The sequence below is a fragment of the Pipra filicauda genome, unplaced genomic scaffold (assembly GCF_003945595.2).
Source record: "Pipra filicauda isolate LSUMZ 115617 unplaced genomic scaffold, ASM394559v2 scaffold687_size377397_pilon, whole genome shotgun sequence".
NCBI lineage: Eukaryota > Metazoa > Chordata > Aves > Passeriformes > Pipridae > Pipra > Pipra filicauda.
In genome coordinates this window covers 185,917-200,712 of record NW_024104850.1, presented here as the reverse complement: position 1 = coordinate 200,712, position 14,796 = coordinate 185,917, and the positions used below count along the sequence as shown (strand labels likewise).

General features: G+C 45.8%; 1 protein-coding gene across 8 annotated transcripts in view; it reads left to right on the top strand.

Annotated features, from left to right (window-relative positions):
• The first annotated feature begins 1,673 nt into the window (after positions 1-1,673).
• The window catches only part of LOC114003432, a 38,677-nt gene continuing 25,554 nt past the window's right edge, over positions 1,674-14,796 (top strand). For 3 of the 8 annotated variants that reach the window (XR_005566271.1, XR_005566270.1, XR_005566269.1), the window contains exons 1-3: positions 1,674-1,847; positions 2,794-2,983; positions 5,995-6,174. The gene's annotated coding sequence lies outside the window, so the exon portion shown is untranslated. Of the gene's footprint in view, positions 1,848-2,793; positions 2,984-5,994; positions 6,175-8,801; positions 9,942-12,152; positions 12,369-14,796 lie in introns of those variants that run through there. The other 5 variants (XR_005566273.1, XR_005566272.1, XM_039388777.1 and 2 more) reach the window with 5 other exon arrangements.

Below are 14,796 nucleotides of genomic sequence, written 5' to 3'. Positions count from 1 at the left end.
CCCAGGTCCTCCCCGCCCTTCTTCCCTCCTGCCCCAGGCCCCGAGCTGAGGACAGAGAGCCCGGAGGACAAATCCCCCCTTGACAAATCCCTCTCCCTGGTGGGAGAGGCCGTTTTGAAGGGCTCCCCGGCGCAGGAAGGCAGCGGGGAGGAAAAGGGTCGGAGATCCCCCCGCAGGAGGGGCTCCAAAGCCATCCCAGGGTGCTCTGAGGAGGAAAGACCCAGCCTGTGCCGGGAAGGCGGCCGGAGATTCAACAATTGCTTTAGTCTAGAGCACTGTCCTGTCTTATCCTGTACTACTGGTAGTTTTAGTGTGTATATTGTGCAGTAAATAATTCTGATGAAGGTCCTTTGTCTAATCGTTTGTCTCCCTAAATAACTAATTTCTAGTTAGATTTGATTTGCCATCATTAAAACCTGGAGGAAAAAAGTGGTTCAGTCACACCTCTGTAATTCCTCTAAACTGAAACTGTTGGCATAATACAAGGCCGAGATTGGATCCAGCAGCCCCCAGCACCCCACAGGAAGTTGGGAGCTCAGGGGGGCCACCCCCCTTTCCCAGCTTTCCTGTGCCCAAAGACCCTCATGGGACTGTCGAACCTGCCATACCACCCCCCCTTTTCCACCCTTCTCCCTGTTCCTCCCACTTTCCCATTGTCCCCTCAATCCCCAATTTCCCCCATGAACAGTTTTGGGGTCCTAACCTCCACTTTTTGCCCCCTCTCCTGTGGGCGCTGAAGGAGAAAATGAGGCTGCACACACAGAGTTCCATTACGGGACTTGTCCGCCCACCTTTATGTCATCCCCCTGGAGCTTTTATTTCTCTTTCTTATATCTAAATACACACATCTAAACATCCAAATATTCGCACAGGGTGTAGATATACCAAATATATATATATATATGTTACGATGCAGCTCTAATCTGTACAGGAACACACGTAGCTGTATTTGCTCAGAGTTTCACCCATGATGTTAAGGAATGGATTTGAGTGCTCGCTTTGTTAGCAATGGCTTTTTTTTTTTTTTTAGCTAAGTAGAAAAGGAGGCTTTAAATTTTTAAATAGTTAATTACACAATTATGTTTTTATATATCATATTATATGTACATAATCAAATTCCAGCCCGCCCGCCCCCTCCCCTTTTCCCCAAAAGCTACTCGCACGGTAATGAAAAGCTGAGTTACCCGGAGGCTCTGGCAGGCTGGGCTTGGCGTTATTATGGTTTGTTTTCCCCCGGCGCCGAGCAGTTCCAAAGGTCAGGGAAGCGGCGGCCGGGACAGCGCGCCGGGAGCCGAGCCCGGCTGCCGCCCCGGCCAAACTCCGCCACCGGCGGCGGCGGCGCCGCAAACGTCAATCCCCTACCTTTGCGGGCAATCCTTCCCCGGGAGCTGCCAAGGGACCCGCCGAGGTTGGGGCCGGGCGGGAAGGCGAGCAGGGAGGGACAGGGAGGGAGGGAGCGCGGGCAGCCCCCCCCAGCCCGTCCGGCGGCGCGGGCACGGCCCGGGCTCTGCCCCGGCGGCCGCCGCCGCCTCAGGCCGCTACCCCGCCCCCACCCTCTGCCCCCGGCGCCCGATTGGCCGCCGCCCCACCAATGGGCGGCCCCGCCGGGCCGGGGGATGCAAATGTCCCGCCCTGCTGCATATTCATAAGCTCGGGGCGGGGCTTTAAGCCCTCGATCGGCGCACGCGCGAACTGTCGGTCCCCGCCCGCGCCGAGTGCGCGGGGTCGGCCCCGGAACCTTTGCTGTTCCCCGCGGGGCGCACGGAGGTTTTTGTCGCCGGGCGCGCATGGGCTCGGCAGAACTCTGCCCGCCGGAGCCGCTCTCTCCGCACCGCGAGGAAGAGCAGGTACCGCTCCCCGCCCCCAGCCCAGCGCCGCACGCCGCCTGCCCCAAACCGTGCCGGGCGCCTCAGCCGTGGGAGGGAGCCCGCGCCGCGCTGGGGCCACGCCGGGAGCGGCCCCGGCGCGGTGTGACCGCCCTGCCCGGGGGGGTGGCGGGTGGCACTTGGCGGGGTCCCTCCGCTCCTGCTTTTCCCTGCGGACACTCTTGAAGGAGCCGCAGTTCTTGGCTGGCACCTCTCAGGTACCTGGCGGAGTGACCCAGGACAGCGGTGATTTACGCCCCACTGACCCCCAGGAGCTTAATTCACCTCTTTACAGGGGTGCTTAGTGACAGGAATGCACATCTGCTTGGGAGCCCCCTGCAAAGTGTCCACCCAAAAACATTCTGAACCGTCAAACACAGCTACTCACCAGACAGTGCTGTTTGAAACTTAGGACTTTTAAACAGTGATTTTGAATGGAATATGTATTTGTGTGTCTTTTTAATGTAAGCACGTTTTATTTCTTGGTTTCAAGTATAGATAATTTTTAAGTATGGATATGGATGTTCTTTAGCCCTAATTTCTTCATTTGGATCTTTTCCTGAAAAACAGATCCTTTGATCTGGTATAAACTACAAATAAACTGGGAAGAGTTTTTCTGAGATTTTTCTCAAATAGCAGGCTTAGGGAAAGAAGGCCCTCAGATACTTTGGGGGAGCTATGAAGAGCTGAGCGGGAAGGCTCAGTAAAAGAACAAAACCATCACAATGCAAAACTATGGAAAGATGAAGGAGCTTCGGGAAGCCCTTCACGTCTGCAAAGGGTTTAGTCTTTTTTAACAGCTTACAGGAAATGGTGGCTCTGAGCCTCCTCCCCTTCCAATTCAACTTTTGGTACAGTTGTTTGCAATGTCTGAAGTGTTGAAGGACATGGTGAACCAGCTCTAGGAGTTTGTTTTCTGCCTCTTTAGGTCGTTCCTGTGTTGTGCAGAGACCTTGCTTGTTGGAGTGCTGGTGTCTGTTCCTGGCAGCAATGACAAGGCCGAGTGCAGGAACAAGGAGGTGCTCTGGTACAAACCACTTGTCTGAAGTAAACAATGTCTTTTAGGACTGTCCTGGTATCTGAGGCACCTGCTGTTTAGATCTGCAGCAGATTTGCTGGTAAGGCTACAGTAGGACCCGTGAGCAGGATGGAGAGAAAAACACAATTGGGTACCCACTGAGGCAGGCTGGGCAGGACTGGCATGGAATGATGTGACAGGGTTATCACTGTGTCACTGTCTGTCAGGCTGAACCTCTGTGTCTGCATTTTCCAGCCCACTGAAAGCTGAGGTGAAGCAGTGAGAAGTGGCAAAGCTGCAAATTGCAAGTCAGCCCCAGCAAGACCTGCATTTTAAAAATGTCCTTCTAACATTTTCCTTGCCAGCAGCAGTAAGTGGTTTGGCCTGGAAGAGGGATAAAACCACCTTTTGTCTGTGTAAAATTTAGGTTAGGAAACTTGCAAGTACTCTTTGGCTTTTTTTTAGAAGCAATGAAAAATGTTGAGCTGCTGTGTTGTCTGTCTCATTGTAAATGTGCAAGTTCATTTTTGAGCTGAATCAAATGGTGATGTAATTACATACTTCTCCTAATTATATACTTCTTACTTATAATTGCCAAGAAATCAATCTGCTATAACTAGAATTTAATGTTACAACTAACTGTATAATTACTGTATAGTAATGTTGTTATCCAGGCAACTTGGAATAGTGTTATCGTTTTAATTTATGTTCTATTACTCAAAACGGTATTTTTAAAATATAGTATATTAGCCATTGGAAGAAAGATTAATAATGGAATAAAAATATCAGCAGAGGAAACACATGTTTTCCTTCCAGGTTCAGGTGGATGAAAATAAAAATATTAACATGTTAAAACTGTACTGTAGGTAGAAAAAGTTTAATTTTCTCATGAATTTGGAATCTAAATTGCTACTAGGCAACACACTTTTATGCTTAAAGTTTGAATCTATCCTGTGTGCCAATCTGTCAACACTAATTTTTAAACTTTCCCACTCATTGGAGGGGAAATGTTTAAAAAATGCATCTTTTTTCCACAGCCAGCTGAGTCCTTAAGTGTTTCATGTCACTAGAACCTTAAGACTGTATATGTCACATATACAGTTGGCCATTACTAATGACTTTATTGTTAATAAAATAATGGGTGCATATGGCAGTCACAGGTTGTTGTGTGATGGTCACAAGTACTCAGTCGCAGACACTGGAGAAACTGTGATGGATGACAGGAGAAATGTGCTTTGTTGGGTTGTATCTGCTCCCAAATCACACCCAGGGACAGTTCCACAAAGGTGCAGAAGGAGGGTTTGATGTACAAGGAATGTGGATGCATTTTTGTGGTGCTGGTTGAGCAGCCTGGGTCCATCAGAGTGATGTCAGACAAAATAACTTTGCTCCTGCAGGATTCTGTGTGTGGAATGTGTGAAACGTGGTTGTTCTTCTGGTAGGATAAGAAGTTTTACCTTCATTGCTGTATCTAAAACGGGGTCTGGGGCTTGTGTAAACTTCAGTGAAATCCAAAGTGAATCCATCAGGCTCCATGAAACCATCCCACCTTCACCCTGCTGGAGTCTGTCCGGGTGCTCTGGTGCTGTGGCACGGTGTCATCCAGGGAGAATTTGAGCAATAAGGGACTGGGCTACAAGGCAGGTTTCTAAAGAGTTTTACAAAACTGCTCCCCCTCAAAAAACCTCAGAAAATAAGTTTGTCATGTGTTACCAGAAGAATCACTGAAAACACCCTTTGTGCCACTCTGTGAACACCGAAATAATGGAATGGCATGGACTTGTACTGTGAGTAAATCAGAGATTGTTTGTAGGAATCCCCAAATTAGAAGCAAATCCAGATCACTCATCTGTGGTAAAATGTCCTGTGAGCAGGACTGAAATGTGCTGCACACACACGTGTTAGAGCACATCATGGGAATATGGGAGATTGGAAAACTGATTTCAGATTTAATAGCATTTGAGTTTTAACAGTTCATTTAAAACTTGAAATAAAAATATGTAAATCCAAGGAGTTTCCCTTAAAAAATTACTTAAAACGTTGATTTTCTAGGGTTTTTGTAATTCCATCTTATCTAGGTTTTGTAGAGGACTCAGATGTGAATATTCAATCTGCTGCTTGTGACAATGCCTGACTTCACTTACAGTATTTTTAATAGTTATATTTTGTTTAATGTCCTTCTCATACCTGTGATCTTAGACTTGTGTGATTCTGCTGTTGTTTGTAACAGAGAATTTCCTTTGACTTCACTGTGAGAGCTCTCCACAGAATGATGAACAGTAGTAATAATATTAATCATTTATAGAGGGCTTTATATGTTCAAAATACAAGATAGTCTTTAAATGAGCTCAGCTTTGCTCTCAGATATGTGAGTGAACTCTTCATTGGTTTGAAAAAAATTGTTACCTGACATACAATTTTTTTTATTTTCTAGTCGTAGTAGGTATTTTGGAAAGGGTTTGTTTATTTTTGTGGGGCAGAATATTGTCTTATTTCAAGTTTGAGATCTTAAAAGGTTTGCAAAGGACATGGTGGTTGCTGTGGTGTCCTCTGATGATTTCAACTGATCAACTGAATGCTTGAAATCCTTTTATCTGTGAGGGGACTGCAGGCCATGCTGGAAAGCAGGTGTTACTGCAGGTGACTTTTTCTGCTCTATGCAATGAGTTAGCTTATAAACTCCTAAGGTGAATATTTTTCTGGTGAATTCAGAAATTTTTACCAGTGTATCATAGGCATAAGAATTAACACTAACGTTTGGAATTTGCAGTTATCCCACAACTTTTCTAGAAGATCAGTAATTTCTGAGAGCTGGCTCCTGTTTGCAGTATAGAGCAGTCAGCTCTGCCACTGCAGGGTTGCTCCATGTGTTGGTTGGTTTATTTTCCGAGATTTACAAGTACCATAAACTGTTGCCAAAAGCAGGAGGAATGATGAATACCTTTTCTCCCCAAAAGCCAAAATTTCACGTGTGTATGTGTGTGTTATTGGTATAAATAGCAAGTCTTCTTTTGAGTAGGAATAAGACTTAGTTCCTAAAGACAGTGAATTGTAGCAGACACAAGGTCTAACATTTGTTCTTCTCCCCCCTCTCTTGTTTTTTCCTAACAGATAACACTCATTATTCTGTGGTAAATGATACTCAGATGTTCTGCAGCAGCAAGGAATTCAATATATGGGTACCCATTAAAGACCTGATTCCATTTTCTAACTCCACAGTGCAAGTGAATGGATCCAACAGCCAGGGCAGCTTGATAAGTGATGCTGTAACAATTGTCAGGCCTCCAGGAGGTGAGTAGGAAAAAGTACTTTTTCTGTTCATGTAACAGTTCCACAAACACTCTGTTGAACAAAATGTTATTTATTGTCTCAGCTGAAGTTCAGAAGAATATGTTTGCCTTAGTAGTTCTCACTACCAAAATTGTTCCTTTTGGCTTCTAATTTGTCACACTGTTAACTTTACGAACTAGAGAATAAAAACAGTTGTGTAGTTAACATATTGTGAAGGTGAGAGGTGTATTATGTACTTCATTTTTTTCCTGTGAATGGTGGTGTATGGTGTATTCTATCAGGGACAGCTGATCTAGTCCAAGAATATAGAGAGACTCAGCTGCATTTTGGAACCTGTTTTAGAATAGAAGTTGGAAGTGCTGACAAGGAGCACTTAGAGAACTATCGACTTAGAGAACTTTTTTAATAATAGTGATAGAAACCATTGGCAATATATTGAACCAGAACCCACCAAGTTCTTTAGTTGTAAGAAAGTCAGTTCCAATGTGCTGATTTACAGTGACTGAGGCTCTAAACCCCTCTGGCTGTTCTCTTCATAACAATTGGAAATAAGGGAATTGAGCAAATACACCCTAAACACTGTGAGTGTTTTGTTCTGTGGTTTTGTTTTGGTTGGTTGTTGGGTTTTTTTTTGTCAAGAAAGCTTTTACATTTCTAGCTGGTGTAGGTGTGTCCCTTTTGCATTCCCTTTTCATGCCCATCCTGGAGAATCAGCTTTGGTTGCATAAATGCCAATGGAAACAATTAATTTAAGCCAGTTTTGAATTCTAATATGAGAACCCAACAACTCTTGATCTTGAGAGATGTGTAGGTGTAGCTGTTAAGTAAGAATAGTGTAGAGTGACATCCATACCATTTTAAAGGAAAAGAAAAACAAAAACAAAGAAAAGAGCAATCTCATAAACCTCACAGCTCAAAATACAGTTAAACTTGAAACAGTTTGCTTGCAAACAGATGGATTAGGTTTGGGTCCAAACCAGCAGAAAGACTTCAGGAAAGTGAGTAAATCCAATACAGAGTTTGTGTGACAGATTACTGAGAAATAAGGAAAAGGTCCATTTCCAACACATTTTAGACTTTTCCAATTTTATTGTCAAGTTGCACCTAATATTAACAAATATACTTTGTTATATATATATATAATAAAACTGCATCTGAGTTTCACTGCTCCTTTAAGACTGAGCAGTAAGACAATGTTATTTCTAATTCCAGTGCCACATTTTAATTTTGCACAGCAAAATTTGGTAGTGAAAATGTTACCAAATGACAGAGTAAAGGATCTTTAAAGATAAGCAAGGCTGTGCACAGGTTTATGACAGCCATTCAGATGGACTTTCTTTCATCATTAGATTGTTGTTGATTACAATTAGAAAACTTACAACTTTGAAATTATCTTTTTTATGACCTTGTGGTAGTTTAAAAGCAATACCTCATTGGATAAATAGGTTTTAGTTCATGCTTCCTTTCAGTTAATGCTCTGAAAACGTGTTATCCTGATTTACACATAAAATCCTGCTGAAAAGCACGTGGCATTCACTGGGATATGTGTGTTTAAGTAGAATGAAATTAGCAGTGAGAGTTATTAAAGAAATCTTCCATACTCTTGTCCATGGACTGTGATCTGTAGTGAAAGGAACACTGAAGCCAAGAGGACTCCTTAGAGGAATGAATATTCAGCAAACACAGCAAACTGATGTTAGGTCAGAATTAATTAGGAAAAAAGATCAAACCTGGATATACGAGATTTTTCCCTGTGAGACAGATTTGGTTTTCCATTTTGCTTAGTATTGCATTGAGAGTCACATCATAAAACTTGTTTTGAAAGATTTCCTTTATGTCAAATTTCAGTCCCTTGGATACATCAGTTGTTATTCTCTCTTCTCTTTCTCCTCCTTCTTTTTCTCTCTCTCTTTTCTCTCTCTCTTTTCTCTCTCTCTTTTCTCTCTCTCTTTTCTCTCTCTCTCTCTCTCTCCTCTCTCATATCCTCTCCTTCTCCTTTTTCTCTTCTTTGCTTCTTTCCTTTTTTTCCACCAGGATTCTTTTCCAACTGGATTCTTTTTGTTCTATGTCTTCTGTTTCTTCTTCATTTTTCTTCTCTTAGATTCTGTTATGTCACTTCATGTGAATTTAAAAATGAAAAAAAAATTAAAAAAAAAAATAAAAAAAATTAAAAACTCATTGTAAAAAAAATAACATTTAAAAATATTCCAAATTCTCAAACATTTGCATGATATCTATCTAACTTCAGAATAATATAATCTCTGATTTTGATGGAGAGCAGGAAATGTTTTAAACAAAGTTCTTAAATGCAAAATTGCCACCATTTCTTTTCTAGAGGCAGTTTAAGGAGACAGCAGGATAGAGCAAAGAGGAGGAAAAAACTCTCCTACATCTCTCATCACTGACCCACCTAATTAACTAGTGTCAGTGGCAAGCTGTGCATTGTCCATTCCAGTTCCTTTTGTCCAGAAAGATGATTTCATGGGGATACAAGGGTAGGATTGCAAAAGTGCTTGTGTGGAAAATTGGGAGTTGTTCTGATGACACAGTAATTCTTCTCTAAGCTCTGCAGTATTGAACTGATTGTCATTTTCACTAGTGCTACTTCTTTTCTTCCCCTCTCCCAGGCTGTTCAGCACATCTTTCAGTGAGCTCACACTGTGCCTGTTCTTGGTTTTGGGTGGGTGTTCTGGATGGCAAGAGATGAGAGAAGTCTCCTTCCTGAACAGTTGTGTCTTCAGACTCTGGCAATGGGAGGCACAGAGGTGCCCTCTTTGCTGCTCCCTTTCCTAAACTGCAGCCAACTGGGGCTCAGCCTGACCCCACACATCATAAAGGGCCACCTCAAGGTTGCTTTAAATTGGGGCTTAATGTGAGTCCCTGCTCATCAAACTGTGGAGTTTTCCCAGCAGGCAGTGACACTCCAACTGTGTCCTTCTCTTCCGATTCCCTCCTTCCCTTTGCCTCCACCCCCTGTGCTTTTGGGGCTGGGCCCCCAGCTCCAGCTGGGCCCTTTCCATGCTGCAGACATGTGGCACCTGCATTGATCAGCTTTGGGGTTGCTTTCTGTCTTCTGGAGCTGCAGGAGACAGTTGGGACACCAAGATCCAAACAGCAGTTGGAGTTGCCTGGGAGAACATGGATGGTTTTGCCTGCTTAGGGAGAGCCAGGTGAGAAAGGGAAAACTGCACAACAGCTTGGAAGAGCTGACTGATCATCTGTGAACAGGGAATTCACCTCATTGTAGAGGTCTCACTCCAGGTCTTTCCAAAACCTCAGCCTTAGCATGAGATCCAGGCTGTGCTTAAGATCTCTTGGAAGAACTCTGTGGTAGAGGAGATTTCCTGCTGCAAAACTGCAGCTTACTTATACTTCTAAAAAAAAGAAGAATATATAAAATTGGGGAAAATGGGTCATGTGAAATCTAGCTGTAGATTATTATTTAAAATTACTACCTACAATCACATTAACCTATTTGAGACCAATTTCAATTTTACCCAAAAAAGGACACAATTTAGATGAAGTGTGCCATTTTTATAGAATCTCAAGGGTATTCATGCTTGGAGGTTTTTTTGTTTTGGTTTTTCTTTTCATTCTGTGTAAATCAACTGGACTTTTCAGTACTGTAATTGAAGTCAACATTATTTATGTGACAAGTTAGGTTCTTCTGTTGAAGGAATTATTTCCAATCCCAATTGGGATTGTTCAGTCTGGAGAAGAGAAGGCTTTGGGGTGACCTAATTGCGGCCTTCCAGTGCCTGAAGGGAACCAACAAGAAAGATGGAGAGAGACTCCATCTGGGAGTGGAGTGACAGGAGAAGGGGCAGTGGCTCACATGGTCATATGGTTTGAAGCTGGCTCCCTGTCAAGTCTCCAAACCTCACCACAAGAACTCCCCCCGCCTCCTGAACCAAGGGAAAAGAAAAAAACCCAAGAGAACCAAAACTAGAGAGAGAGACAGCTAAAGCAATATATATAAATATATTAACACTTATATTACAGTTATATACAATTGAAATATATGTACAATTTCAAAGGGAAAAGGGAAAGCGGAGGGGGAAAGAAAAAAGGAACAAAACCAAAATAGAATATATACAATCAATAACCCAAGATCTAGCAACTAAAAGAATTAGCAAAAGAATATCTTAATACTCTCCTTGGGACAACAGAAAGTCGCGCTGGAACAACTGCCGGCAACCTCCGCCTCCCAAGGTCAGCAAGGCCTTACCAGGCCTCACTCCCCAACATGACAGACTCAACAGCAGGGAAACCTGCACCTCCAAAGCCACCAGAAGGAAAGAGGGGCAAAGGCCTCTCCTCCTTTCTTCTTATACCCCGGCTTATGTAAAAATCATAGGGAATACCGGGTAAATCTGGGCACTTCCTTGGTTACAAACTGGTCACCAAGGAAGGCCCAGACTAAAATACCACAGTGCTGAACACAGCGTTGATAATCACAGAATCACAGAACAGGATGAGTTGGAAGGGACCCACAAGGATCATCCAGTCCAACCCTTAGCCCTGAACAGGACCATCCCCAAGGGTCACACCGTGAGCCTGAGAGGATCATGCAAACACTTCTTGAGCTCTGTCAGCCTTGGTGCTGTGCCCACTGCCCTGGGGAGCCTGTTCAGTGCCCAATCACCCTCTGGGGGAAGAATCTTTTTCTAAGATCCAACCTAACCCTGCCCTGACACAACTTCAGGCCATTCCCTCAGTCCTGTCCCTGGTCCCCCCAGAGCAGAGCTCAGGGCCTGCCCCTCCTCTGCCCCTCCCCAGGAAGTTGGAATTGCACTGAGGTCTCCCCTCAGTCTCCTCCAACTGAACACACCAAGTGCCCTCAGTGTCCTCACACAGCTTCCCCCCAAGGCCCTTCCCCATCTCCCTTGCCCTCCTTTGGACACTCTCTAATGGCTCAATCTCTCCCTTCCGTTGTGTCTCCCCAAACTGCCCCAGTGGTGCAGGTGAGGCCCCCCCAGGGCAGAGCAGAGCGGGACAATCCCCTCCCTGGCCCGGCCGGCCATGCTGGACCTGATGCCCCCAGGACAGGCTTGGTCCTCCTGGTTGCCAGGGCACTGCTGACTCAGGGCCAACTGGCCACCCACCAGCACTCCCAGGGCCCTTTCCCGGCACTGCTTTCCAGCCTCTCCTTCCCAGTCTGTCCGTCCATGCGGGGTTGCCCCATCCCAGGGCAGAATCCGGCACTTCCCCCTGTTGAAGTTCTCAGGGCTCCTAAAGAGCCGTGAGGGCCCGGGATGTCACAGGGCTCCATGGTGACCTCCCAGGTGTTGTCCTGAGGAATCTCCTGGAATCAAAGGGCCATTGTGACACTGCAGGGCCTTATGGACCATTGTGACACTGCCAAACCTCACAGAATCAAGAGCCCATTGACACAATGCAGGTTCTCAATGAACCAAAGGTAACATGGAAAGCACAGAAACTTGTGGCATCGAGGGGTCATTGTGACACTGTGGAAACTCAGGGAATAAAGGTGCCATTGTGACACTGCAGGGCCTCATGGAACCTTGTCTGCTGGGAAACACAAAGGGATTTGTGGGAGTGTTTCCCTGACAACCAGGACAATTTTGGAGAGGCACCTTTCCACACCCAGCTATTGATGTGTCCACCCATCTCTGCCTGGGTGTGGGTGTGGTGGGAATGTTGTTATTGTGAATCTATAATTCAGTCACTGTTAAAATTGTAGCAAATGCTCTTGAACCACTTGATAATTGGTCAATGATTAAGTGCTACTAATGTCTTTTGCTCCCTTGTCTTTGGATCCAAATTCTTCATGCCCTGACCCTCTTGCATCCCAAGGCTCTGTGTAAATCATTCCCTTTCATCAAAAAATATATATTTTTTGTGATGTCCACTTTAAAATCTTCCTGCTTAGCTAAACTACAAAACAACTCCAATTAGCTGTAGTAGTCTTGAAGACTTTAAGACAATTAAATAAAAATAAATATTTTGTTTTTCAGTGTTTTAATGGGTCCCACGGTGTGTTTGGTGCTGCATCAGCTGTGAGTCCAAGATGGGCCATGTCAGAACTGGTGAGGTTGGGGAGTGAGGAGCAAGGTTAATCATACAGGGTCAGTCTGAATCTCCTAAAGGGGACACTCAGCATTGATGCTGAGAACACTTGGAGAACACCTCTATCACCTCTCCTCTGAACTAAAAAGTATCCACAATTGAATTAAAACAAAAAAATTACAAACTCTGAAGACTTGTTTTGAAATTGCCTTGAAAACAATTAAAGGAAGACAAAGAGATCCTGAGGGATTTCTGCATTTTAATGAGCCCCACGGTGTGTTTGCAGCCCAGTCCATCATCCTGAGGTACTGAGAGAAGATTGAAGCAGCTGCTCAAGAAGTCAGAAGCCAAACTCCAAGTGCCTTGAAGCATTGCTGGGCCCCACTGAGGGCAGGCACTGCCAAAGCCTCCCCAGGGACTCCTTGGAGCAGCTCCTTGGAGGCCAGGAGTGCAGGCAGACAAAGGCTCTGGGCAGGCCCCTGCAATGCTGAGCAAAGCCTGCCTTGGTTTTGTGGAGCACAAAGGCCAAGGCCTGAGCCCCAGGCCCTGGCCCAGCAGATCCTGTCCCTCCCGGCTGGCTCAGGGCTGTTTGGGGGGCACTGGGATGGGAGGGGGAGGAACAACAAAGGCCCAAAACTGGGCAACCCCTGCCAGGCTCCTGAGGGAGGGGCGAGGCAGAACCCAAGGGCAGAACCTGCCAGGAAAGTTGGTTGTGGTGGCCTGAGTGGCAGAGGCAGCTGCCAGAGGCAAGGGGACAAAGGCCTGGGTGCCTTTGGGCCTTACAGCCCTGCCAGAGCCCTTGGCCATCTCTCCTGCAGGCTGTCCTGCCCTGGCCCTGCTGCTGCTCTGGCCTTGCAGGCTGCACACACCCCTCCTGCTTTCCCACCCCCTCCCAGCAGCATTTCTAGACCCTCCCTGATGTCTCTGCACCAGTTCTGGCTGTTGCCATGTGCACTTGGCCTTCTGAACTTGGATCCTGAGCCCCTGTGCCACAGGACATCCCTCCCAGAGCCCAGGCCCTTCTCCTGGGGGTCACTGCAGAGCTGAGCAGATCCAGGTCACCTCCCATTTCTCTGCCAACCCCCTGGGCCTGCTCGGGGCCCTGCAGGTCCTTGCCCTGCTCCCAAGGGCTGTGGGGGTGCTGAATGGTCAGGGCTTGGGGTTTAGAGCTCAGAGTCGGGACTGGGGAGAAGCTTAGAGAGGTTTGTTTTTCTGCTGGCAGTGTCTGGTTCATGATTTAAGGGAAGAGCTTTTTGGGCTGGGTCAGGATTAAAACTTGGGTTTTCGTATCAACAATGCAGGTTTGGGATTGGGGTGGGCATTAGAGTATAAAAAGGAGTTTGGAGTTCTGGGTTTGGGCTTTGCCTTTGAGGTCAGGTTGAGGTTGGGATTAGACCAGTGGATTCCTCTCAGTGAGAGGAGCAGCCGTTATAGGTAGTGTTGGGACTTGAGGTTACAAACAGGGTAAAGGTCTTTCAGGAATGTTTGCACAGTCAGTGTTTCAGCACCCTCAGTATTACCTGAACCTGGTTTTACCTCATCAAAATCTTTCCTCTCTGTTGGTCAAGCCCCTCTTTCCTTCCCCAAATATCCAATCCTTTTTGACCCAGTTCCTCCTAATCCTCCCCAAACTTCCATCTGGGTGGGGTCAGCTTTGTGATGACACTGTGCAACCTCATGGAATCAAGGGGCCACTGTGGCACTGCAGGGCCTCATGGAAAGAAAGGAACACAGGGATGCTGTGAAATCTTGTGGAACCAGGGGACCATTTAACATCTGGGGCCTTATGGAACAAAAAGAACCCTGAAACCAGAAAATCCACTGATGTTTCATAGATGATGTCGCCATCTGCACAGCCATTGCAAGATCCTTTTGCACCATGAGCTGAAGTTGCTCCACAGCTGGAATGGAGACCTCACAACCAGTTTAGTCCAGATGGGAGAGCCAGGGGTGAGCACAGCAGAGAGGGAAACACAGAGCTGCAAACGGAATTTCTTCTTGGTTTTATTGCCTTGACTGAAGTAGTGGATCAAAGAGCCTTGCTGCAGACAGTGTCTGCAGGGGGACTGTGTTGGAGAGGTTGCACAAGATCCTTACAGTGTTGGAGGTATTCCCCATCTGCCACAGCCATCAAGGGGCTTGGCCTGCAGTGAGATTAACAGCTTCTATCTCCTCAGTGTGTAGTAAATAATAATGAAGTCACAGGCTTGTGATAGGACATCCCTTTTGGAGAAGGAAAAAGGGTTCAGAATCTCCAGATTCCTGGTCTGATGCACTCTGTAAGGTAGGAAAGCACAAAACAGGCCCAATGGTGTCAAGAGGTCAGATGTCTGTAGTATGAAACCTTGTGTATTTATCCTTTGGAACATATACGTGCAAAGTGAAAGATCAACTGTTTCTTAATTTCTTGCCAGAAGAAGTAATTAAATCTTAGAGAAGTGGGAGGGTTCCTTGGGTCACTGGGCTCTGGTGTGAGATGCGATTAGATAAGAAGCACAAAATCCCCAGTCTCTTGTGCCAGGGCTGAAATAATTTCCTCTGGGAATGACATTCACATTACAAACAAACCCTGTTCTTATAAATCACCCAGTT